General features: G+C 38.6%; 2 long non-coding RNA genes and 1 pseudogene across 3 annotated transcripts in view; 1 reads left to right on the plus strand and 2 right to left on the minus strand.

The window, feature by feature from the left end:
- Positions 1-27,870, minus strand: part of LOC134484354 (uncharacterized) — an 853,788-nt gene that overhangs the window by 450,264 nt on the left and 375,654 nt on the right. The window lies entirely within an intron of this gene.
- On the plus strand, positions 7,378-22,809 carry LOC120099728 (uncharacterized). 2 transcript variants are annotated; one of them, XR_010061720.1, is made up of 4 exons: positions 7,378-7,598; positions 8,998-9,069; positions 22,291-22,340; positions 22,707-22,809. It is a non-coding gene; the product is annotated as an uncharacterized LOC120099728 (long non-coding RNA). The 2 variants fall into 2 exon arrangements; XR_010061721.1 differs by lacking the exon at positions 22,291-22,340.
- Positions 22,829-24,191, minus strand: LOC134484317 (glutaredoxin-1-like; annotated as a pseudogene).

Here is a 27,870-nt window from a genome sequence, read left to right on the forward strand (position 1 = left end):
TTCAGATCACACTAGGGTTTATAAGATAAGGAAGTGCTTAAACTGGCAAGAAATATGTTATCATTAGTAAAGACTGTTCTAGGATAGAGGAAAAAATATGACAGAGACGCAGAGAGACACACACACACAGAGAGAATGAAAGAATATGCCTTATGTACATGAAGCCAGAAAAGAATTTGTGAATCTAGAAGACAAGGTTTGAAGGACTACCTGTAAATCCCAGTAACTAAGAAAGGACCTTGGACACAGTTTTGATATTGAGGCTTCATACAGCTTGGCCTTTACAAATGTGAGACACTACATTTCCATGAGCAAATCCTTAGCCTGGAAAACGTAGTTATGGTGGCCCCCCCAAAAACAAAACAAAACAAAACAAAACACAGAATTGTCCCCTTTGTCTGTTTCTCATTACTCTGATCTCCCATGTCACAAGAGGCTGAGTGGTCTTCCACATACCCTCACATGCAGCTCACAAGGAACAGCACCTATCTTCATCAGTACTTCATCTGAGCCTACCCTTGGCCTTTGGATGGTACTCAGGAACTGAACTGACAGGTTACATATTCCTAGCTGGGTGTCAAACTTCAGACATGAGAATCCCACTCTGTGATTGTCAACAGTTCCATTTATCCATTGGGATGGCAGTGTCACAATGGCTGCACCTGTCTTTTCATGCATTTCACATGCTTTATGTGTCCGAGTTGAAAGTCTCTCTCAGATTATTTACAGATCCACAGGATGCAGCTTGGCTTCAAAGGCCACATGTCTGACTACAGAAGCCACGAAAACAATGTCACAGTTCACAGCTATAATGTAGACATGTCAGGGTATTTCCTCCAAGTTTTGCTTTGAAGCATATTCTTTTTTTTCTTTATTAACTTGAGTATTTCTTATTTACATTTCAATTGTTATTGCCTTTCCCGGTTTCTGGGCCAACATCTCCCTAACCCCACTCTCTAACCCCTAAGCCCATTGTATATGGTTGTTCCCATCCCCATTCTCCCCCCATTACCGCCCTTGCCCCAAAAATCACCTTCACTGGGGATTCAATGTTAGCAGGACTAAGGGATTGCCCTTCCACTGGTGCTCCTACTAGGCTATTCATTGTTCCCTATGAGGTTGGAGCCCACGATCAGTCCATGTATAATCTTTAGGGAGTGGCTTAGTCCCTGGAACCTCTAGTTCCTTGGCATTGTTGTTCATATGGGTTCTCAAGCCCCTTCAAGTACTTCCAGTCCTGTCTCTGTTTCCTTCAACGGGGGTCCCGTTCTCAGTTCAATGGTTTGCTGCTGGCATTCCCCTATGTATTTGCTGTATTCTGGCTGTTTCTCTCAGGTGAAATCTACATCCAGTTCCTGTCAGCCTGCCCTTACTTGTCAAGCGTATTCTTTTATTACAGATAATGCTAATCTTTCTAGAAGGCCACATTGTGGGAGACCATTTGGATTATGCCCCATCCACAGTTTATAGATTTTTTACAGAGAATTCTTTAGTGAAAATGGTTTCTGTAAATTGCATACAAACTAACTATTTAAGGACACAAACACACACACATAGACACAAAAGGTACACAGATACACACAGACACACACAGACACAAACAGACACACACAGTGTGCAGGGATAATAGAGATGTGTATGTTAAAATAAGTTAGGATAGTGTATCGATAATATAAAATATGAAGGGTTACACTAAAATCTAAGACACTAGGATGGAGGATGGGAAGCAATTGTGAGGTATGCTTTCCCACAACTTGGACACATGAAAAATGAAGTAGGAGACATCAGAACTGCATTGTCAAACAAAGACAAGAAACGTACACAATCAATTGAATGCAAATACAGCTCATCTTGCTGATCTCTAATGGAAGAGTTCAGGTGTTTCCCACACCTCTCCAGCATAGTATTTCATTGCAGTCCAATGCTAGAACACCAAAGGATATTCAAGAACATATAAGGAGATGAAGCCAGAATGTCAGCATTCCCAGAGATCAGTTGAGCAGGGAGTTCTGTTTTCCTATGTCTACCTTAGCTATGCTTCAGAAAACCAAGGAGACAGTCTCCTCAAGCATATCCACATCTGTACTGGGTGTAATTTGTCTTCAGAACATCTTTGGCTGTAGTTACAGAAGCCAGGATGAAAACTACAAACTATGTCAGCATAAAGTTGATGTGCATATGCCCAGGATCACTGCTAAGTCTCTCTAGACCTACGAGTGTAGATAGACATGCCTTATAGGAATAGAACATGGTTGTTTAGTTCCCCCAATTACTGTTCAGGACACGTACAGAAGTCAGGAAGGAACCAGTCCCTCTTCTGTTTCACTAATTGATATTTCTTCAATATAGTAGAAAACTGTCTGCCAAAGACACTGTCATTAGGACAAAACAGAAGGAAACAGATTGGGAAAAGGTCTACACCAATCCTACATCTGACAGAGGGCTATTACCTAGTACATACAAAGAACTCAAGAAATTACGCTTAAGAGAGACAAATAACCCTATTAAAATTGTGGTACAGAACTAAGTAAAGATTTCTCAACTGAGGAATATCAAATATCTGAGAAGCATCTAAATAAATGTTGATCATATTTAGTCATCAAGGAAATGTAAATGAAAACAACCCTGAGATTCCACCTCACACATGTAAGAATGGCTAAAATAAAAACTCTGGAGAGAACAGATGTTGATAAGAATGTCAAGTGAGAGGAAAGCTCCATCTTTGTTGGTGGCATAACGAACTGGTTAAACCACTCTGGAAATCAGTCTGAAGATTCTTCAGAAAATTGGAAATTTCATTACTTGAGGACCCAGATATACCTCTCCTGGGTATATAACCAAAAGATGCTCCAACATACAAAAAAGACATATCCTCAAATATGTTCATAGCTGCCTTATTTATAATACCCAGGAGCTAGAAGAAACCCTAATGGAATTCATCAGAGGAATGGATACAGAAAATATGGTACATCTACAAAATGGTGTACTACTAGGGTTTCAAAACCAATGATCTCAAAAAAGACATAGACAAATGGAATGAACTAGAAAATATCACACTGATTGAGGTAACAAATTACAGAAAAACATATATGGTATGAAACCATCGAAAGTGAATATTGGCAAAAAAGCTCAAGTTACCCAAGATGCAGTCCACAGACAACTGGAAGCTCAAGAAAAGAACACACAAAATGTTCATGCTTCACTCCTTTTTAAAAGGTGGAACAATGCTATCTATGAATTTAGAGGAGAGACTGACGGAATCCCATTCAGATTATGCCGTACATGTGGCAGAAATACATATACATCAGTCACTAAAATAGATAAGATTGATGAAGCTTAGAAGTGCATGCTGACAGGAACTGTATATAGATCTTCCATGTGAGACACAGCTAGAGCATATCAAATACAGAAGTGCATTCTAGTGGCAAATCAGTAAACTGAAAACGGACAGTAATGGGGGTTGTAGAAGAGGCGGGGTGCCAGTTTGGGATCTTATGGTCAAGAAATTGGGAAGGGAAATAAGATTTGAAATGTACATATAAAATATCCAATTAGAAAAAATGAATAAAATTTGCTTAAAAATTAAAAAATGAAAGAAATAAAAGAGAAGATAACTGCCATGTAATCACAGCTATTGACTCAGAAATCTAAAGGTCATTTTCAGGGAATGATAGAAAAAGTAATACTAGTGGAATACCAGAGATAATGAAATCTCAACTAGAATCACTTCTCTCTCCCAGATAACGGTGCCAGACACAAACTGCACTATATGAATCCAAAGAATGGAGGAGTTTACTTTGAGGGGATGACACAACACTTGTCTTTCCCTTCTTCCTTATTTCCTTTTTCTTCTTGACCAAAAGAAGAAAGGCCATGAGCTCTCAGGAAACAACTATGCCCTGCTGAACACTTGGCTTTTGGAATAAAGAATTAATGATATAAATTCTCTGACTTACAGGAATCAAACAACAGGGAAGTCCATATGTTTCTGAGAGGCTCCAAGCTCCTTATTCCCATATGTGGTAGTGTCAAATCAAGGCTATCTCTTCAGAGATCCCACTCAATCACTACTAAGGTCTCTTTGTGCTATCCCAAGTATCACATATTTCTTCCTTTTTGGTTATACCAAGACAGAAGTCCAGCATTCTTTTCCCCATCACTGATATCTTCATCCTCTTTATTCTTCCTCCCTGTTTATTTGAATTAGAGGCCAATTAGTATACCCCAGCGGTACTGCAGGAATATCTGAGAGGCAGTTGCAGGCACGACAACACTTGTGACATCACAGAAGAAGACAGGGACCTCCAGGTTACAAGAGATATTTCAGGGAGGGACTAATGATGACGTCACTGAGACCTGCCATGGCCTAATACCTAAACAGTTTTCCTTACACTGATCAGATTTGGAGTGCCCTTTCTAGGTATGTCTCCTGTGACACAGTGGAAACCTTTACATACTCCATCTCTTTAAAGCTAGAGAAATCTCTTGCTTCATTAGTGGTTACATGTTCTGAATGGAGAAAGGTAGTCAGGGTTTGGCATGGGTAGAAAAGATTTAGAAATATGGATTGGAGGAGATATTTCTAGATAATAATTAATTCCCAAGTTCATTCCTGTGAACATATAGTTCAATTTTCTAAGTTTTCTCTGTTTCCCAAAGGCCAGTATTCTCCCTACAAATATTTAATTGAATGAATATTGTATTTCACATTCTTATTGTACATTCCTTGATAGGGGACTTTATAAATATTCCTTAATGTGTACTCAAAAATTCTGTTTTATAATTCCATTTATTGCAATGATTTTGTCAACACAGTTGGCCCAGCTACAAAGTCAATATAACAGTGTAAATATTTTGTACCGACTTCAAATGATAAACTCCCAAATTCTTATTCAAAATAGTTTTGGTGCATATATATATATATATATATATATATATATATGTATATATATATTTGTGTGTGTGTGTGTGTGTGTGTGTGTGTGTGTGTGTGTGTGTGCGCCACATGTCCAGCAGACTCTGAATGGCCATTCCTTCAGTCTCTGAAAAACAATGCCTCCCTACCCCTCTTATGGATATTTTATTTACCATTTTAAGGAAGGACTGAAACATCTGAATTTTGGTCCTCTGTCTTGAGTTTCATGTGGTCTGTGCATTGTATTATAGTTAATTAGAGAATTTGGGCTGATATCCAATTATCAATGAGTGCAAACTTTGTGTGTTTTTCTGTGATTGGGTAACCTCATTCAGGATGATATTTTCCAGTTCTATCCACTTCCCTATGAATTTCATGCACTCATTGTTTTTGATAGCTGAGTAGTAGTCCATTGTGTGAATATAGGTCATTTCTGTATCCATTCCTCTGGTGAAGGTCACCTGGCTGTGGAAGAAAGGTCAACCTGAAACATCTCTGGCTTTCCAGCATGCAGATGTTTTCACAATTTCTAAATCACATCAGTCACCGAAAATTACCAGGGGAAAAATCTCTGACAGAGGGATGGCAGCCATTACTGGAGAAGGAAATGGCTTTGATGTCCCTTAGAACAATCTGCTCATGCCATGGCCATTCAGTCAACCCAAGCATCATGGGATGAGGAGATGTAGATTTAGAGATTGAATGTTTTAAGTTTCCTTGGGAAAATTTACCCTGCTCACCATGGTTCACTGTTATCAGGAAATATTTGGAATGGTATACTATGCACCTATGAAAAATAAGGACATTGTGAAGCTGCGGTCAACTAGGTGGAACGAGTTGAGATAACTGAAACTCCTCTTGGTGAGATCATTGAAGATCTTGAGAAAAAGGAACACTGGGCCTGGAACACTGAAGACACAGATGTCCATAGAAAATACAAGAGACATGACTGAGGAAAAAAACAGCTGTGTCTACTGGACTATGGAGCAATGGTTAGAGCCCATACAAGAGGAGATCTCTATTAACAGAAAATTTGATCCAGAAATACTGTTGAGGAAAGCTTGTTGGAATTTCCAAACCTAATGAGCCCATAAAGAAAACACACAATCTGGTTATTATAATTATAATCTATAAACGTGTATTGGGTAGATCTAACATTATTATAACTTATTCCCAAACCATAAAACCCCTTGCTACATGTGCTTTCTCCAGGCCATATGGATTGTTTCCATCATTACTTCCTCCTCTTTTTCTTCAGCCTTCTCGCTTCCCCTCTTACTCTCTTCTGCATCTCTACATATCCCGACAGTCAAACCTCCAGTACCAACTTTCCCCTCTGGCTATCAGTAATAGGCTCTAGCATTTACTGACCATGTAAAATGGGAAGAAGGTTAATATGCGATTACCTGAGTCTATGATAGAGGCCTTGTCTGGGGGAAACCTCTTTTGAGGAAGCAGATAAATATCAGGATACAAATAGAATTTGCTGGGGGAAGAGCAAATCCGTATATGTTTAGCATATGTGTCCAGTGGATTCTGAGAAAATGGGAATATTCTTCCTAAAGACCCAGTTATACTACACCTGGCCTTATATCTGAAAAGACCTTTGCCATACCGCAAGGACATGTACTCCATCATTTTCCTAGTGGATTTCTTCATAGTGAACAGAAAATAGAAATAAGCCAGATACCCCTAAAACAAATAATGGCTACAGATAATGTGGTTCATTTACACAATGGCATACTACACACATATGAAAAATAAGGACATTGAGAAGATAAAGTCAAGTAGATGGAATGAGAAAGTATTGTCCTGAATGAGGTAACTGAGACCCAAAATAACATGTACACATTCACTTAAAAGAGGGTATTAGCCATAAAGTACAGAATTCACACACTATGATCTATGGAACCAAAGAGGCTAAGCACGAAGAAAGACCTAAGAAAATGCTTGAATTTCACTCAGAATAATGAATAAAATAATGACAGGGGGCAGATGGAAGGAAAGAATTGAGTGGCTGAGGGGATGGGAAGGGAAATGGGGTTTGAGGATCATTTCTTGGTAGAGACGGGCAAGAGGGGCAGAGGGCCAAGTGAATAAACTGATTCAGTGACTGTCCAGGGTGGATACCTCTGTATGATTTGCCAGCAATCTGTGATTTGTGAGGCTACCCTGGCTTCCTTGACGGTGACTTTAGCTGAGACTTGTTACAGTGGGGATACAGATTCTTAAATGGCCACTTTCAGTAGCCACAGAGGACCCAAGTTGGATGGATAAGTACCCAAACCCACCCCCAAAATTTTGACCCAGAAATTGCCCCCTCTATAAGAAACACAGGGACAGAGATGGAACAGGAAATGAGGGAATGGCCAAAGGATAAGTGGCCGGATGTGAGACTTTTCCCCTGGGCAATCAGCAAAACTGACAGTATTCACGGTTGTTTCTTGTGTTGCAGATGGGAGGGTAGCGTTATTGTCCTCTGCAATGCTCCACCAAGCAGCCGACTGACACAGAAGCAGAGGCACAGGGCTTGATATCAGATGGAGCTCAGTGAGTCTCACTGAAAAGCTGAGGGAAGGACTGAGAGAGGCAGAGTTGCACAATGGTCTTCACGTGGGTTCACTAAACCCGTCACCTGTCTGTGGATCCTGTTCTCCTACCCGGGCTGCGTTTTCAAGAGCTGGTAGGAGACGATGAATCTAGTCCTGCAGAGACTTGATGTGCCAGGGGAGAGGGTGTACCCAGAGGGGTCCTCCACTCTCTCAGAGAAGAAGGGGAGAGGTTAGAAGGAGGGACTGTAAATGGTGGGAGACTGAAGGAGTGTGGTGCCAGGTCAGCATTCAGAATGTTACCTGATAAATAGATACAATCATTCTGGCAAGGAGGGTACCGGGAACATGACCTAACAGGATCAGGGTGTGACATCATTGGGTTGGGGCATGACATCATGGGGTGGGGCATGACATCATTAGGGCGGGGACATCACATAATGGGATCTAGAATTGACATCATTGCATGGGGCATGACATCATGAAGCTTAAGAGAAAATATATGAAACTGTAAAAAAAAAAAAAAAAAAAAAAAACAGCTCGAGAGGGAACTGAGACCTAGAGACACAAACATGGCTGGCGTTTACCTATGCATGGTATCAGCTGTGCGATAAATCTTATTCCATCTACAATCTACAAATGCAGTGAGGACATAGGAAACAAGAACGCACGTGAGGGGGAAAGCATCGACCTCTCTGAAAGGAAATCTGGAACAGATTCTGTGAGTGTTTGAGGGCGACTGAGGACAGGAGCAGAGGGTCGGTGGGGATGACGGAGAGATAGCTCAGTGCAGAGAGAACCGGCCAGAATTAGGGGACATACGGGTTAATGCAGAAAGTCGATGGACTGGTTAATTCATGGCATCTAGAGGGCGACCTTCCTGAGGATTTAATCTGATGGAGAAAGAAGAGTCCGAAACTGAAATCCTTTGAACTCGAGCAAGCAAGACCTCACGGGTGGGGATGGGGCACATTCAGTGGAGTCGATTTCTGAGGAGGTCAAACGGAGATCCCTGAACCACAGACTGAGGCTGGGACAGAGATTAAAGAAGGTCAACCAAAGGAGGTCTCCATCAATGTAAATGCACCCGAAAACCACGTCCTGGTCTCCAAGGTTTGTGTAGCCCTTTTTCACCCTGAGTAAGATATATGCACACCGCAAATCACCTAATACCTTCGAAAAGAACTGTGACACTGAATTCCTTGGAGGAACCCCTAACTCACTTGCAGGCAGACCAAGATTCTGCTGACTGACAGTTTCCTGGGCCCACTTCATCCTTTCACACCTGGTGTGCACCTGGACACTCTAAGAAACAGAGATCAGAGATGTGTTTGTGTGTGTTTGTGTGTGTGTCTGAGTGTGTGTTTGTTTGTGTGTCTGTGTGCTTGTGTGTCGGTGTGCATGTGTGTGTGTGCGCATGTGTGTGCGTGGTGTGTGTGTGTGTGTGTGTGTGTGTGTGTGTGTGTGTGTGTTAGTCATGTATAAGCTAACCATCCTCACACAGACTGTCTGGATTGGTTTTCTTTTTGGAAGGTTGATGGATCTTTCTCTTTTCCTAAGAAAAGGCCACTCTGGTTCTCAACTCACTCTTGAAGCCGTGACAGGGTGAGTGATTATTATGTGTGAGGTAATTTGATTTCATGGATATAATATCCCTTGAAAAACAGGGCTCAACATTTACTTTCCTTAGTCTGTGATACCTCGAGGGCATTATTATTATTATTATTATTATTATTATTATTATTATTATTCCAGGATTATTCCTTTATATTATTGTCTGTGTTGTTACCAGTGTGCTAAAGTTCACTGATGGCAGAAAGAAAGATTTTTTTTTCACGGGGATCCCATTGGACGGCCATGTTTTGTTGTTGGAACTGAAAGTTTTATTTACATGCTCACAAGGGCAAATAAATGCAAGTACGGAAAGTTCCTTGGTCCTCTACATGAGAGTGACATCCTCACGTAGTCCTCTGATCTACTTGAGAAACAGAGAATTTAGATGGGCAATGAAATGGATGCTGACCAAAGACCCACATAGGGAGAAATACAGTTTTTCACAGTGTTTCAGGCTTTCGGGATCGGTAGACATTACACAACCGTCTTATCATTTATAGAGGAATACTCAGAATTATTAAATAACAGAAAAAAGAAAATTTTAAAAACATATTTATGCTGGCTAATATAAATTCCTGTTTTTGAAATTATGAAGAAGTGAAAATCGGAATGGGTTTATCTGATTACATTCTTTAACTTGAGTATTTCTTATTTACATTTCGACTGTTATTCCCCTTCCCGGTTTCCAGACCAACATCCCCCTAACCCTATCCTGTCCCCTTCTTTGGGTGTTCCCTTCCTCATCCTCCCCACATTACAGCCCTCCCTCCAACAATCAAGTACACTGGGGGTTCAGCCTTTGCAGGACCAAGGGCTACCCTTCCACTGGTGCTCTTACTAGGATATTCATTGCTACCTATGTGGTTGGAGCCCAGGTCAGACCATGTATAGTCTTTGGGTAGTGGCTTAGTCCCTGGAAGCTCTGGTTGGTTGGCATTGTTGTTCAAATGGGGTCCAGAGCCCCTTCCAGTCCTTTCTCTGATTCCTTCAGTGGTTTGCTCCTGGCATTTGCCTATGTATTTGCTGTATTCTGACTGTGTCTCTCAGGAGATATCTACATCTGACTCCTGTCGGCAAGCAGCTCTTTACTTCATCCACGTATCTAGTTTGGTGGCTGAATATGTATGGGCCACATGTGGCTCAGGCTCTGAATGGGCATTCCTACTACCTCTGTTCTAATCTTTGCCTCCCTATTAACTCCCAAGGGCATTCTTGTTCCCCTTTTAAAGAAGGACAGAAGCATTCACATTTTGATCATCTGTCTTAAGTTTCATGTGTTCTGTGCATCTAGGGTAATTCGACAAGGTGGACTAATAGCCACTCATCAATGAGTGCATACCTTATGTGTTTTTCTGTCATTGGTTTACCTCACTCAGGATGATATTTTCCATTCCATCCATTTGCTTATGAACTTCATAAAGTCATTGCTCTTGATAGTTGAGTAATATTCCTTTGGGTAGACGTACCACATTTCTGCATATTCCTACGTTGAAGGGCATTTGGGTTCTTTCCAGCTTCTGGCTATTATGAATAAGAAATTCTGCACTAAAAACATCTCGACCCAGACTTTTTTTCATTTGGGAGACCTTTAATGACTGCCTCTATTTCTTTAGGAGTTATGGGGATGTTTAAAAGGTTTATCTGTTCCTGATTTAATTTTGGCACCTGATATCTGTCTAGGAAATTGTCCATTTCCTGCAGATTTTTAAATTTTGTTGAATATAGGCTTTTGTAGTAAGATCTGATGTTTTTTTTTATTTCCTCTGATTTTGTAGTTATGTCTCCCTTTTCATTTCTGACTTTGTTAATTTGGACACACTCTCTGTGTCCTCTCGTTAGTCTGGCTAAGGGTTTATCTATCTTGTTGATTTTTCAAAGAACCAACCTTTGGTTCTGTTGATTCTTTCTATGATTATCGTTAATTCTACTTGGTTGATTTCAGCTCTGAGTTTGATCATTTCTTGCCTTTTACTCTTCCTGGGTGTATTTCCTTCTTTTTGTTCTAGATTTTTAGGTGTGCTGTCAAGCTGCTGACATATTCTCTTTCCTGTTTCTTTCTGCAGGCACTCAGCACTATGAGTTTTCCCCTTAGAACAGGTTTCATTGTGTCCCATAAATTTGGGTACGCTGTACCTTCATTTTCATTAAATTCTAAGAAGTCTGTAATTTCTTTATTTTTTTTCCTTTACCAGGTTATCACTGAGTAGAGCATTGTTTAACTTCCACGTATATGTGGGCATTCTTCCCTTATTGTCATTGAAGACCAGCTTTATCCCGTGGTGGACTGATATGATGCATGGGATTATTTCTATCTTTCTGTATCTGTTGAGGCCTGTTTTATGACCAATTATATGGCCAATTTTGTAGAAAGTGCCATGAGGTGGTGAGAAGAATGTATATCCATTTGATTTAGGATAGAATATTCTATAATTATCTGTTAAGTCCATTTGGTTCATGACATCTCTTAGTCTATCTACATCTCTGTTTAGTTTCTGTTTTCCATGACCTGTCCATTGATGAGAGTGGGGAGTTGAAATCTCCTACTCTTATTGTGTTCGGTGCAGTGTGTGCTTTGAGATTTAGTAAGGTGTCTTTTATGTATGTAGATCCCTGTTATGGGAACAGAGTTTTCTCCTTTCAGGTGGATAGTTTTCCTGTCCACTGGCTTTCAGCTGTCCCTGTGGGTAGGAATCAGAAGGACCTGCACCTACGTCTCCTATGTTCCTCTGTGGGAGGGGGGGATGCACAGATGGCACAAGGTGTTTTCCTGTTGAGTCAGGAATCTGGGCAGAGAATTGTCTCCTCTGGTTTCCCAGGAGTGTTCTATTCCCCCCACCATCAGCTTTTGGGTGCAGGGAGCTGTTTGATCAGGTCAATTCGGATCCAGGCACAGTCTGGAACATGGTGGTCCTGCAGTTTTACTCCGCTATATTCCTGGGCCAGAAGCACTATGCTGTTTTGTCTTGGGCCAGAGATGTGTATAACGGTGCGCAGACCTGGAAGTCTCAGTTTCTTGTAGGCTCAGTATTGTCCACACTCCTGGGTGATCAGCATTCTGTCTATGCATTTAAGAGCAGGGAGCTCTGGGCTGGGATCACGAGGTTCAGGAGCCAGCTAGAAACCGGAAGTTCCTGGTCCCAGAGGATTTCTGCCTTTGCTTGTCCTGAGTCCACCAGTCAGGTCACTTAGAGCAGAAAAGTTTGATTCACCTCTGGTCTCAGGTCTGATGTCGCTCCTCCGGTTGACTTTCAGGTTTCTATGAGAGCCGCAATCAGAAATGTCCTGCCCATACTGTTCCTAAGTCCCTATGAACAGGAGGCCCAGATGGAACTAGGTGTTTTTTTCTTGAGTCAGGAATGTGAGAAGAGTTTTCAGGGGTTTCTGCCCCTCTGATGGTATAAGTCTTCCCCACCCCACAAGAGATTTGGGTGTAGAATGCTTTTTGGACCAATTCAGATCCAGGTGCAGTTTGGACTGCAGGAATCCTGCAGCTTGACTGCTCCTATATTCATGTGTTCAGACACACTCTGCAGTTTCGTCTGTGGCAAGGGATGTGGGCCCAGGTGGGCAGAATTGGCAGTCTCTCCTTCCCTGAGGTCTCAGTATTGCCCAGTCTTCTGTGTGATCAGCTTTCTGTCCCACAGAGTTTCCAAAGGAGTTTCAAATGTTCATTCCCTATCTTACAGTTCTCCAATCTTTCCAATTCTCCTCCAAAATTTGTTGGAGAAGACCCCACTGATCAAGGGGAGGTACAACAGGCCCCATCAAACAAAGATGGCTGCAAAATTTCTGTGTTCATATAAGAAATGGAACTATTATTTCAATGATTTTTCTTGAAAAACATAAAATGCTATAGTCTCCTGACCCTTGCCTTTCATACATAACTAAAATGCTTTAATCTTTGACTTATACCAGCATCTAGAAGCTCTCTCACTCTTTTGAGTTAAGCCTCCTGTAACTTTCTACCTCATTTCCTTCTTTTTTAATTGAATATTTTATGTATTTACATTCCAAATTTTATACCCTTTTCTGGTTCCCGTCTCTTCCATCCACCCTCCCCCTGCTTCTTTGAGATTGCTACCAATCCTGCTTGCATATTCACACCTCAACATTCTGGCATCCCCTACACTAGAAAAACCAGACTTTATAGGACAAGGCATTTCCTCCTATTGATGCCAGACAATGCCATCCTCTTCTATATATGTGGCTGGAGCCATGGATCCCTACCTGTGAACTCTTTGATTTGTAGTTTAGTCCCTCAATTCCTTCTTCTGTAACTGGACAAGAGCTCATTATGATTCACTGCTGTCAGTGCTGCCCTTGCAGCAGGAATACAATGGTTAGAGAGCCTGGACCTCAGGAAGCTGAATGTTCACACAAATTACTAAAAACTTGTACCGACTGAAAAAAAAATAGCGTGCAAATATTTTCAACATATTGCACAATGAACACTTACCATGGGATTCAATGCAGTTTCAAAATATTATCGCCAAGTTTACTTTTTGCCCAGCTCCATGAGTGAGTGGGTCATCATTGATTTTAGATTATTTATTTAGTGTTGAATATTGAGAGCCTCCGACAAAGTTCTTCCAGTGAATCTTTATTCACACTCATAGTTCTTTGTTTTTTTTATTGTTTGTTTGTTTGTTTTCTTTGGTTTGGTTTGAAATCAAAATATATACAGCAGAAAAGTTAGCTCTTTGCTATTATTGGTATAGTGCACAGCATGTCTGGTGTGTGTCTGTTACTCCCTCTCTAACCCAGCTTTATTTGAATTTATGAAGCTGAGATGCCATGGATTTTGCACACAGGAACCATCTTTGTTCTCCCTCCACCAGACCTCAAACCTCCTGTTTCTTGCCACTACTTATGATAATTTTATATTCACTGATACATACAGAACCAGAGAATCCCAGCCATTTTGTAGTAACTTGGTATCCTCAGGGTCCTGCCATGCAGCATACATCAAATGCCTGAGTAATATTCCACTCCAAGGAAAGCCCACAGCTGATAACTCTTCAAATTATACTTTATTTTTTTCAACATATCTATGTTTGATGATGACTCTTAAAAGCTTTACCCTCCTTTTTAGCCCTCCACCCACACAAGGCAAAAGAAAGAATGGGGGGCTTTGATGGGTGTGCTGGTGGCCCTGCTTAGAAAGGTTCACTGGAGGGGTTGGGGATTTAGCTCAGCAGTAGAGCACTTTCCTAGCGAGCACAAGGCCCTGGGTTCGGTCCCCAGCTCCAAAGAAAAAGAAAAAAGAAAAAAAAAAGAAAGAAAGGTTCACTGGAGCAACTCCCATCTGTGTTGTCTGGAAAGCAGAATATCAGTTCACAGTTTAGCAGAGGCAGTCTGTTCCAATAGAAAGTATTTCATGAATACACTACTAGTCCAGTTTTGTAGAGTTGTCATAACAAACAGGAAATAACAGCAGTTGCACAACATACTAGAAACAACCAGGCTTCTGTCAGTAACCTGGAAAGAGAGAAGTTATATGCTGTGCCGCTCTCAGGGAATTGAAGATCAGCAGAGACTCAAGAGTCAGAAACATTGCTGCTGCTGCTTTAAGTGTTTGCCATAGTCTGTATAGTCAACTTTTCCTTGAAAAATATAAGGTATTTGAAACTTTTGCTGCTGCTACAAATATATTACTGTAGCTGAGTAATTCTGTACATGATTTTCTCCTCAGTGGGATAGAGATCATTCCAATCATTTACAGCTATTGCAGCTAATGTTGAAATGGGTAATCCAATATGTGATCAGATGAGAAAAATTAAGACAGAGTACATGCTTTGACCATGTTTCCTATAAAAAAGTTTAAAAACACTTACAACTTATGAGCTGTAATGGTACTACAAACCCTTAAAACCACCTCAATAGCAGTTACTTATTCTTACTCTTGTATGAAATAAAATACAGTTAGTTAACAAAAGGTGAAAACAAGGCGCTTGTGAGTATGTAAGCCTAATGCTGTCCTTGGTTAAGATGATAATTATCAAAACTATGATTTCAAGCAAATTTACAAAAAAAGTGTGTAAGACATGGAGCTCATCTGTTAATTTTCCTGTTCTGTTTGGCCAAAAGCACACACCATCTAGTTGTAGGGATAAGTCAGGTTTATATTGTAGAACATCAACCTAAGTGTACATATTTTTTCAAGCATCTACTAGCAGGGTCACATACTTTCACTTTTTTTGTTCACTTTTCATCTCGAAAATTCCATTTCCAAACATTGATCCCAGGGTTGTAGGAAGTTGTGTTAGGGGTTTTAATTATTTTCTCGTTCTATTTTTTTTATTCCAGAGGTGAGAACCAAACTCAGGGCCTTGTGCTTGCTAGGCAAGCACTCTACCACTGAGCTAAATCCCCAATCCTCTAGTTCTATATTAAATGTAAAGATATAGAAGGGAATATGTGAGTGAATAAACAATTTGTAATTGTATCTTATTAATATATTTCCCTTAGATTTTATTTTGTTTTATATTTTACTAACAAAATAGTTACAATTTATTGAACTTGGTGACTTAAGGCATCAAGTATAATACATTTTTAAAAATGACTTGGAGCAATATATTATGGGAACTTGAATTTTAACTTCATTATATCTTATTTTAAAGAGGAATTTTTCACACTGTTGTTTCTAGTATTTAAAAAAAGAAGTGGACTGATAACTAAATGAATTTTTGGAGGATCAAAATGATATATATAGGAAGAAAATTGTTTGTGCAGATTATATATTTAATAAACAATGATATTTGATTATATATTCACTAGATGGTGAAGCCCTTGAAGGAAAGCAGAAACTACAAATTTATTTTTATAAGTCTATTTTCTAGATTTGTACTGGAAACATAATAAGGAATCACTTATTTCTGGAGTAAGTGTATGAGTGAATTAGAGAAGCAAAGGACATCATATCAATCCCCAAGTACATGGAAGTCAGATCGCTAAACAATCATCATGTTAAACAAAAAAAATGATTACTCACACAGAGTCATTTAGAAATAACAACATTTTTCTCTTCTTTGGCTAAACCATATATGTCATGCCTAGGCAAATTCTTCTAAAAGCAAGGTCTTTACTTTGAAAAAGCATGTATGGATATATGTATATGTGTATATATTTCTATATATGTATGTGTACATCAGGACTTATGTATATGTCATATACATGTGTGTATGTGTATATACATATATATGTGTATGTTGACACAGTTAAAATATGTATATATATGCATATATATATAGATAGATATATTTGTGTGTATGTGTGTATGTACATGTATATACATATAAATATGTAACATAAAAATGAACTCTATTTTCTAATTTTATGAAACTTTATTGCTAAATACATTAGCACTCAAGAATTTTAAAACCTGCTCTATAAATTTGATTCATTTTAAAATCACTGTTCAGAAAATAGATTCAATGTAGGTGATTAATTATTATACTATCAAATTTCCTTATCTATTTGATAAAAACACTAAGACTTAATTTAGTAATGTCACTATACATATGTTTTAGCATGTGACATATCTCATTAGTTTTTCCAGCATGTGATATAATTTCAGGATTCTAGACCTATGTAAGGTAGAAAATAAAACAAATGGATTGCTATATGTGATAGATCATAGCAATAGATAGATAGATAGATAGATAGATAACTAGATACATACATACATATATACATACATACATAGTTACAAAGATGAAAGATCACAGATGAAAAGTAGACAAATATCACATACTCAGAATCATCGATCATGAAATAACTAGTATTAAAATGTGAAAATATCTTCCTATATGAAGCAAAATTTTAAAAGTGAATTACGTTCATATTTTAATACCTAAAGGGAGATTTATCAGCCATAATATTTAAAATATAATGTCTATTTGAAATATCCTCTCAGGTAATTAAGAGACATTAAATACTTAACTTCCTTTACATTAATCTGTTAAATTATCCCATCATCTTGTCTTTGTTACTTAAATGGAAAACATCAAACTTTGTCTCCAAGTTAAAATCTTCGTTACTTTCCACCCTGCTCTGCATTCTATCTCAAATCCTATCACAATGTTTAAGTTTCTAACAATTCCTCATGTGCTCTCCTGAAAATTAATCATGATCCATCATTTTTTATCTTTACTACCATTGTTCTCTTACAGATAACTATTATTTCTCTGTCACCAATGTGATCACTATCCCTTCTCTCTTTCAAGTACCATTTTCAACATCAACCATTTTATAGTTTCTCTTTATTTGAGAAAATAAAATGATCTATTTTTCCCCTAATAAATTATGTACCAAGAGTTTTTTTTTTCCATTGAAACTTTAGACAAGAAAAACAAAGTTGTTACAAAGTACTAGTTCTACTCAGACCTAAAACAGAAACCTGGCTATGTGAAAGGAATCATAGGAAGAACACTTCTGGAAGAGAACCCAGAGTTGTAGAAGAAGACCTTGTGCAGGGAAGTGCTTCATTCAATTGTAAACAAAAATTGTAAAAGACCTGAACTTTCATATTGAGTGAAAGTTGTTGAAAAATATACACAAGTGATTCTGAGTGGGTTACAGAAACAGGTTAATTTATAAATACATGGTAAATACTAGAAAAATGGCATCAAATTGTAAAAGAGCAGAAAAGGAAATGAAGTTAAAAGTTGGTACAGGTTTCAATATGGATGTTGGTAGTTTGAACATGCTGAAGATTATTGGTCGATTTAATGGGATGAATGCCTCAGATACATTAACAATATTGCATGACCCTATAGCGAAATTACACAGTGTGAAAACATTAACAATAACCTTTGACAAAAATCTTTTCATGTATGGGTATATTCTTTAATATTTCTTTTTGAAAACATTCATTTAATTAAATAAAATTCAATAAAGAACCGAAGATAACCCTTTTCATCTCTGACATATCCAATCTCTAAACAGGGGTATAGTGGATGAAACTTCATACAGCATTTGCCTACTCCAGGTATTATTAATTTAAAATAATAAGCAGAGGAGTGTATCATATTTGTGGGCATTGGTTACTAAGGCCCAATTATCTCCTCAGAAGATTACCATTAAAAGCAATCTAACATAACTTTGATTCGATTAAATATTTAAAATCTTAAATACTAAGCTTGCTTATCATTTTCACCGCAGAGGACACCATATGTAATTACATCATTTTTACATGTCAATATGAGTCACTATACCTTTCTGATTTTGATACATACCAAGCTTAACAAAGAGGAGACAGTACGATTTACAGCAATCCTTACATTTCTCCTATGGTGCACTACATGTGGTCCATATTACAATCGATTAAATTAATAGTTTAAGTAAATGATAATGGCATGTCAATGTAGATTTTGATATTTCATACAATAAAAAAATCAAGATCCAATAAATAATTGCTTACAGAATTTACTTTTACAGGAAGACAGTAGGTTAATAATACCTTATAATATCCCCCCTAATTCATATTGAGTCAGTGCTGGAATATGTGTAACAACGTTTGTAAAAAGAATAAGTACTTTTCTGTATCTTTTTAACAGCAATTGGACATAATAAAGAAGTATCAGATAAATGTTGAAATAATTCAAAAACTTTTTAAAATTATACTGAAATATATTTCTAGAACATCAGAGTTCATTTCTGAGGCTCCATATAACTAGCTAATATAGTGCTGAGCACTTGTATTCCATGTGTATAAACAATATTCATCTCCATAGGAAATAAATGTTTTAAAATCTCAAAAGCTATATTTATTTAAGAGTAAAATTTTTGACGTTTAAGATTACAATTTTTCCCATTTTTATTAAATTTGGTATTTACTATTTACATTTCATATTTTATTTTTTTCTGTGGTTCCAGGCCATCAGCCCGAACCTCTCCTTCTCCCCTTCTATAATGTGGTTGTACCCTCCACATCCATTCCTATCCTTAAAGCACCCGACCGTACTTTCCTCTACATGAAAGGTCCAATCTTATTAGGACCAAGAGCGTCACAATGGTGCCCCAACAAGGCTATTCACTGCTACATATGGAGTTGGGTTGTGATTTAGTACCTGAAAGATCTAGTTGGCTGGCAGTATTTTCTTTGAGGTTGTAAGTCCCTTAGCCTCTTCAGTCCTTCCTTTAATTCCTCCAAAGGTGGTCCTATGCTTAGTTCAGTGATTTGCTGCTGGCATTTGTCTCTGTGTTTCACATGCTCTAGCTGTGTCTCTCTGGAGTGATCTATATACAGTTCCTGCCAGCATGCACTTCTTAGCTTCATCAATCTTTTCAAGTTTTGGTATATATATATGGGGGAACATGTCCAGCAAACTCTGAATGGCCATTCCTTCAGTCTCCTTAAAACAATGCCTACCTACACCTATTATTTATATTTTAGTTACTCTAAATATAAGGAAGGAGTGAATCATCTGCATTTTGGCCCTCCTTGTGTTTCATGTGTTCGGTGCATTGTATGTTAGGAAATTTGAGCATTTGGGCTAATATCGACCTATCAATGAATCCATACTTTGTGTGTTTTCTGTGATTGGGAAAGATCACACCAGATGATTATTTTCTAGGTCCATCTATTTTACTATGAATTTCATGTACTCATTGTTTTTGATAGCTGAGTAGTAGTACTTTGTGTAAATATATGTCATTTTCTGTATCCATTCCTCTGATGAAGGGCATCTGGGTTCTTTACAGCTTCTGAATATTATGAATAAGGCTGATATGAACAAAGTGTAACATGTATGTTTGTTGTATGTTGGATCATCTTTTGGGTATATGCCCAGGGGAGGTATAGCTGGGTCCTCAGGCAGTGCAATGTCCAATTTCTGAGGAAACTCAGGACAGATTTTCAAAGAGGTTGTACTAGTTTGCAATCCCAACAACAATGGAGGAATGTTCCTCTTTCTCCACATCCTCTCCAGCATCTGCTATCACCTGAGTTTTTGATCTTAGCCATTCTGACTGATGTGAGGTGGAATCTCAGGGTTGTTTTGATGTGCATTTACCTGATGACTAAGTATGTTGTACATAACAGAAAGCATTTTAAGAAATGATGCTACCTAACTGTTGGTCTGGCTATAGCTGAGTGCCAATTGATCCATTTCTTTCTCTTTCTTACAAGTTCGCGTACAAGTGTATCAAGGAAATCTATATAAAACCATATATGCAGAAACCAACAGAAGGGAAAATGTCAGAAAGTGCCTAAAACACATTTGCCAGGAGAAAGTTTACAGAACAAAATACCAAAGGTTCAGGCTCCTAGATCACCAGTCAATATATGAAATTTCAACAATCTTAAAATTTTTGTTAACGCAAAGATCACTGCCAATAGGATAAAACAGAAATCTACACATTTGGAAAAGATTTTAACCAACCCTATATCTGGTAAAGTGCCATAATAATAAATATAGAAATAATTCAGAAAGGTAAACTCCCACACAACAAAGTATCCAACTTTTAAACTGGGTTAGCAAGCTAAAACAAGAATTCTCAACTGAGGTATCTCAGTAGCTGAGAAACATATCAAGAAATCTTCGAAATCCTTAATTATCAGAAAAATACAAACTGAAATGAACTTGAGAGTCTTACATTACACCAATCAGTGTGACTAAGACAAAAAACTAATGCAGTAGCAGACTAGGCTATGATGTAGAGAAAAAGGAACACTCCTCCACTGCTGGTGGGATTGGTATATGTATAGCCACTTTGGATATCAATGTGGAGGTTCAGAGAATATTGCAAATAGCATTGCCTGAAGACCCGGCTTTACCAATCACTTCAATGCAAATACTCAAATATGATCCACATATAACAGTGACAAGTGGTTGAACATGTTCAGGGCAGCCTTACTTATATAAGTCAAATGCTGCAAACAGTCATGATATACGTCAACTCAACTTAGGAATAAATACAGAAAGTGTGCTATATTTAAACAAAGAAATACTACTCAGGTATTAAAAATGAGGAAACCAAGAACTTTGTAGGCAAAGGGATGGACCTGGAAATTAGTGAAGTAACAGAGATCGAAAAGGACATAACATGGGATGTACTTAGTGAGAAGTGAATGTTAGCCAAAAAGATCAGTATACCCAATACACAAATCATTTATCACATGGAAGGTAAAATGTTAGTAGGCCATACTGCGGATTCTTGCAACCGACTTAGAATTGAGAGCAAAATGATAATAAAAGAGAGAGGAATGGAGGGACTTTGCTAGAAGTAGGAAGGGTGGACAAAATGGGGAGTGTAGAAACAATATAAAGACAAAAGAGAAATCTAAAGGAACATTGGAATAAATAACAATAAGCATCAGTGGTGGGTGTTGAACTTGGGCATTTCCAGGAAAGTCACAGATGCCAGGGATGCAAGAGGATTCCATAAATTTACTGGGACTATGGTAGTTGAAATAGTAAGCAGCAAAGAGATAGAACCACAAGAGACTACCTCCTGTAGCTAGACATGCCCACCTGTGAAGAGAAGGTGATGCCCACACATTTCAAAATCTTTAACTTATAAATGTCCAAAATGAAAAAAAAATGCAAAGACAAAAAAGGAGCAGAGACTGAAGGAAAGGCAATCCAGAGACCACCAGACTAGAAGAACAATTTCATCCACAGACTCCAAATCCTCAGATGACTCCTGATATCAAGATGTGCTATCAGATGAGACCCTAATATGTCTGTCATCTGAGGGGCTCTGCCATTACCGGATGGTGACAGATTCACATACACATAACCATTTGACAGAAACTTAGAGCCAGAAAAGCATGGCTAGTGGATTGCCTGAAGGATCTGAAGGGGATTGGAACCCAATATGAAGAACAACACTATCAATAAAGTTTACCCTTCAGAGTCTCAGGAAATTTAGCACAAACAAGTGTATATTTGTGCCAGTAGATGGCTTCTGCTACATAGATTGTAGAGCATATGGAGAAGACTACTGCCTCATCTTCCATTTCTGGGAAGGGAGTCAATTGGTCCTGTGGAGATGCCATATCCCAGAGAAGGGGGATGGTAGAGGACTAAAGTGGAAGTGGGTATGTAGATGGGGGAGCACCACCTTAGAAACTAAGAGGATCAAAATGGCTTGTGTGATTCAAGAAAGAAAGGCCAATTGGGGAAATGACATTTGAAATGTAAACAAAGGAATAGATTATTGTATACATATAATGTTTATAATATAATATGTTCATGTTTCCAACAGAGACATTCACATCTCATTCCTTAAGGACTATACAAAAGGTTTGCTCAAAGGTAAAATCCATATTTTGGGATATACTTATTATTGAAAAATTACATAGATAAACCCAATCCATATTTTATCTTCTGTCCCTGTACCTATAATAAATCTTTATTAACTTTGATAAAAATAAAAAAAGTGTTTCTACTCCATTACTGACAACTGACAGAAAGAGAGGAAGACTGAGTATTACATACTAATTTACACCGATACACACATATTCTCAATAAAATCCATGCGAACAGATTCAGGAAGACACTAAAAATAAAAATATATACATATATATGTCAAATCTAATTCTAATATGATCTTTGTGATAGGAAGTTGCATCTTTAACTCAGAACTTTAATCAAGATCTATTCTTATTTTTATATTTTTAGTCATCTGCAGATACATCTTTTTTAGGAATGAATCCTTCGCACTGGAGACCAGAGAAGAGACCTGCAGTTGCATTATTAATAAACATCAAAGCAAAATATAAAAGTCTGAATGGAATAAATATTTTAGGACAGTGTTTTGCAAGGAAATTCTTTCATAGACAGTCTTTGAAGAGCTCTGAAATTTTGCATTTCATATTTGACTTTTCTGGGACTCTGACTAGAATCAACTCACAACTGTTTGGGATTTTCTTGGCAATTAACCAGTTTGTGAACAGAGCTGAATTTATCATATGCTCTTCCATCTACATTAATATTGCTACAGTGAGGAACAACTATGGTAAAACTCTTCATCTGATTTTTCAAACAGCATCCTCATACCACTGCGGACTTTTGTGCTTGTGGAGGGAAAGGTTGAGAACACCATTTGAAAGTTGGAAATGCTGAAGTGGGAAAGGCCTGTGTGTGGATCATACACAACTTCAGAATATCCATTGTTTTAATATTCACTAGGAAGTGGACTTCTGCAAAATGACTTCAGCAGAAAAGCATGGTAGAAAAACGGTAATTGATTCACTGGAGATATAGATGCACTGGATTGTTGAACATGGGCTTAGAGGTAGAGACATGTGAGCACATAAAGTATGGAGAATCAATCCTGTGTGATGTTAAGTTTCCCTACCCCATGGTTTCATGCAAACAGCATTATATTTAAGCACTGAGGAATAGAATAAAAGTCAATTTTTTGAAAATCCAAGTCACAAAAAGTACTGTCCTCCTCCATGATGCACATAAACTCTCAGGTGCACTGGCCTTCACATGCCTGGATGACAGCTGTCAGCATGGGATTTACTGCCATCCTTTTCATAACAGCAGAGCTCCAATCTGCTTCAGCCACGTCATCAGCTCCCAATTCTGATGGAGGGAGACTAGTTCACTGAGTATGCCTATGAAATCTTTGATTAGCTTAAAGACCTAGGAACTATTTTCACTCCAGTGAGCTGTTATAAGTAATCTTGAATTGAGTTGGTATTGTTAGTGGCTGTGATGTCTACAAATTCCAGAAGACCATGTTTCAAAGGGAGTTGATTGAGAATTTCTTGGGTATTTTTGCAATACTGGTAGGTGGGCTCGATGAATAGGAACATCTTCCCAGACTGGGTCTTGCAGTTCCCATACTCCTGAGCCATGTTGTGAGGCTGCAGTTTCCCTGAAAGGAACGTTCTATTGAAAAATGGTAATCTCAATGTATTCTGAACAATGCATTATATTTGAAGACCATAGAAAACATGGAAGAAAGAAACTTTTACTTTTTCTAGCTTACACTCACATTCCTACCAAACCCTCACATACCATAGAACCTGCTTACTGAGGATTTAATCATATAATAATGAACAGATGAGACATCCAGGCTTGTGGACTTATCAACTACTGGATTCTTGGACTTTACAAATATCCATCCATTGTTAAATTATGTGGACCACAGACTGTGATCATTGTGACAAATCCCTTTTCTCTGTACAAAGAGATTCATCCTCTACTCTCTGTTAGGGAACAGCGGCTTCTACACCTGGAATCTAGAGAAGACCTTTTACAGCAGTTTGTGTCTAGTAAGTGTTTCAGCTCAGTTACAAATTACCAATGGCCACATTCCCTTAGCATGATTTTCATATGATGCTTTGATACAGTGCTTCTTATTTCCTAGAGTTCTTGGCAACAGAATTCAAATAGCAAAAGTAACCTATCAATGAAATCCACAGTAATATATTTGCATGAGTGCATTGGAAAGAATTATTATAGGATAAACAAGAATTGGAAAACTAGATTCCCTTCCTTCTGTAGATCAAGACCAGGAAACCACAACTACAAAAAATCTGAGACAAGTTGTCTGAAATTTGTTCTTTTCTTCAATCATGGGCCTCATGGGGAAGGAACTCAGGTCTCAAGAGTTGGCACAAATTTCCTTAATTTCTGAGCCAGGTCAACTGCTGAATACCTCATTCATGAACCTGAAGAAACTCAGTATCCATACTGCTATAATGTGTATATATCTATGTAACATTCATAGGATGGACACGTTTGGCTGTTGCTTTGAAAGCAACAGTCTGGAAAGACACAGAATTTATTCTTTCACACATTAATTCTCAGGCTGATGGTTGGTCTCAAAAGTTCATTCCATGAGTTATTTTACAAAAATCATTCACTGATCTGAAAGAAACACTTTTTAAATGTTGGGATGTCTTCTAAAACAATATCAACAATCCTTCTCCATACCCAGTTTTGAACTGAATCATTCTCCAAAGATCTGTTGACTGTGCTGAAGGATGCATCCCCCCAGACTAGATTGAATCCTGCTCTTAGCACTGCATTTATGATACATAAGCATGATTTCCTTACCACTTTCAACCCCAGGAGATTTTTTTCAATTCTTAATTTAATCTGATGAGTCTAATCTACATCATAACACAGGATGAGATTGACAGTTCTGCTCCAACCCTTGCAATAAGCGATGCTAAGGTATGATTGTGCATCTACTAATGCCCTCATGGATGTCTGGCAGTTTAGACAATAAGCATTCCTATTCCTTATATGTATTTCTTTTTTTTTTCCTAGAAGGAAGGGAAATGGAAAGGAGGAGAGAGGAGGGGAAGGGAGAGGAGAGGTGGGGGGGAGAAAGGGGAGGGGAGAGGATGGGAGTGGAGGGGCCATTTATGTATTTCTGTAGTTCTCACAAACCTTCTTTCTTTGAATGAGTTTGTTCAAGTTCAACTAATGCAGTACAAAAGGAAGGACAAAAGTCATGGGCAGGTTCTGGAGAGATAGCTCATCCATTTTTTCAAATTTCCTTAACATAGGACCAAAAGGATAACCCAGTTCCAAGTGGAATTCACTAACCTTGACTGGATTCTGGGGTAATTGCATGTATGTGGTGCATAGCACTTACATCAAATGAAAAATTATGTATAAAAGAAATAATAGCGCTCTCTGCTCCCAAACCTCATGGGAGAGAGACCTCACCGCCTGGTCAGGTGAGCCCTCCTGAGGCTGCAGAGTGGAAGAGACCACCAACACTGCCCACCCCTGGCCACATCCCTGGCCCAAGAGGAAACTGTATACTGACTCTGGATTCCCGTGGGTTAGGGCCCAGGAGCGACAGGACCCCTGTGCCTGAAGGGAGAGACCGAATAAACAGTTCTCTGCACGCAAATCCCACGGGAGGGAGAGCTAGACCTACAGAGAGGCAGACACACCTGGGAAACCAGAAGAGACTGCATTCTGCACACATCTTGACACCAGAGGAAAACACCAAGTGCCATCTGGAACCTTGGTGCACGGAGGCTCCCAGAAAAGGGGGCGCAGATCTTCCTGGTTGCTGCCGCTGCAGAGAGTTCGTAGGCAGCACTCCACGAGCAAACTTGAGCCTCGGAACCACAGGTAAGACCAACTTTTCTGCTGCAAGTGACGTGCCTGGTGAACACCAGACACAGACCCACAGGATCAGCTGAAGGACTATAGATAGGAATAACTACACGCCCGAAAGCAGAACACTCTGTCCCCATAACTGGCTGAAAGAGAACAGGAAAACAGGTCTACAGCACTCCTGACACATGGGATTATAGGACAGTCTAGCCACTGTCAGAAATTAGCAGAACAAAGTAACACTAGAGATAATCTGATGGCGAGAGGCAAGCACAGGAACCCAGGCAACAGAAACAAAGACTACATGGCATCATCGGAGCCAAATTCTCACACCAAAGCAAACATGGAATATCCAAACACACCAGAAAAGCAAGATCTAGTTTAAAAATCATATTTCATCATTATGATGGAGGACTTCAAGAAAGACGTGAAGAACTCCCTTAGAGAACAAGTAGAAGCCTACAGAGAGGTAGCACAAAAATCCCTGAAAGAATTGCAGGAAAACACAATCAAACAGTTGAAGGAATTAAAAATGGAAATAGAAGCAATTAAGAAAGAACACATGGAACATAGACATAGAAACAACCCTGGACATAGAAAACCAAAAGAAGAGACAAGGAGCTGTAGATACGCGCTTCATCAACAGAATACAAGAGATGGAAGAGAGAATCTCAGGAGCAGAAGATTCCATATAAATCATTGACTCAACTGTCAAAGATAATGTAAAGCGGAAAAAGCTACTGGTCCAAAACACACAGGAAATCCAGGACCCAATGAGAGGATCAAACCTAAGGTTAATAGGAATAGAAGAGAGTAAAGACTCCCAGATCAAAAGACCAGTAAATATCTTCAACAAAATCATAGAAGAAAACTTCCCTAACCTAAAAAAAGATATTGCCATAGGCATACAAGAATCCTACAGAACTCCAAATAGATTGGACCAGAAAAGAAACACGTCCCGTCACATAATACTCAAAAAACCAAACACACAAAATAAAGAAATAATATTAAAAGCAGTAAGGGAAGAAGGTCAAGTAACATATAAAGGCAGACCTATCAAAATCACACCAGACTTCTCGCCAGAAACTATGAAAGCCAGAAGATCCTGGACAGTTGTCATATGGACAATAAGAGTATACAAATGCCAGCCCAGGTTACTGTATCCAGCAAAACTCTCAATTAACATAGATGGAGAAATCAAGATATTCCATGACAAAACCAAATTTGCACAATATCTTTCTACAAATCCAGCACTACAAAGGATAATAAATGGTAAAGCCTAACATAAAGAGGCAAGCTATACCTTAGAAGAAACAAGAAACTAATCCACTTGGCAATAAAACAAAGAGAAGAAAAGCACACAAACATATCCTCACATACAAATATGAATATAACAGGAAGCAATAATCACTATTCCTTAATATCTCTCAACATCAGTGACCTCAACTCCCCAATAAAAAGACATAGATTAACAAACTGGATACGCAACGAGGCCCCTGCATTCTGCTGCCTACAGGAAACACACTTCAGAGGAAAAGACAGACACTACCTCAGAGTGAAAGGCTGGAAAACAACTTTCCAAGCAAATGGTCAGAAGAAGTAAGCTGGAGTAGGCATTCTAATATCAAATAAAATCAATTTTCAACTAAAAGTCATCAAAATAGATAAGGAAGGACACTTCATATTCATCAAAGGAAAAATCCACTAAGATGAACTCTCAATCCTAAATATGTATGCCCCAGATACA

The sequence above is a fragment of the Rattus norvegicus genome, chromosome Y, assembly GCF_036323735.1.
Source record: "Rattus norvegicus strain BN/NHsdMcwi chromosome Y, GRCr8, whole genome shotgun sequence".
NCBI lineage: Eukaryota > Metazoa > Chordata > Mammalia > Rodentia > Muridae > Rattus > Rattus norvegicus.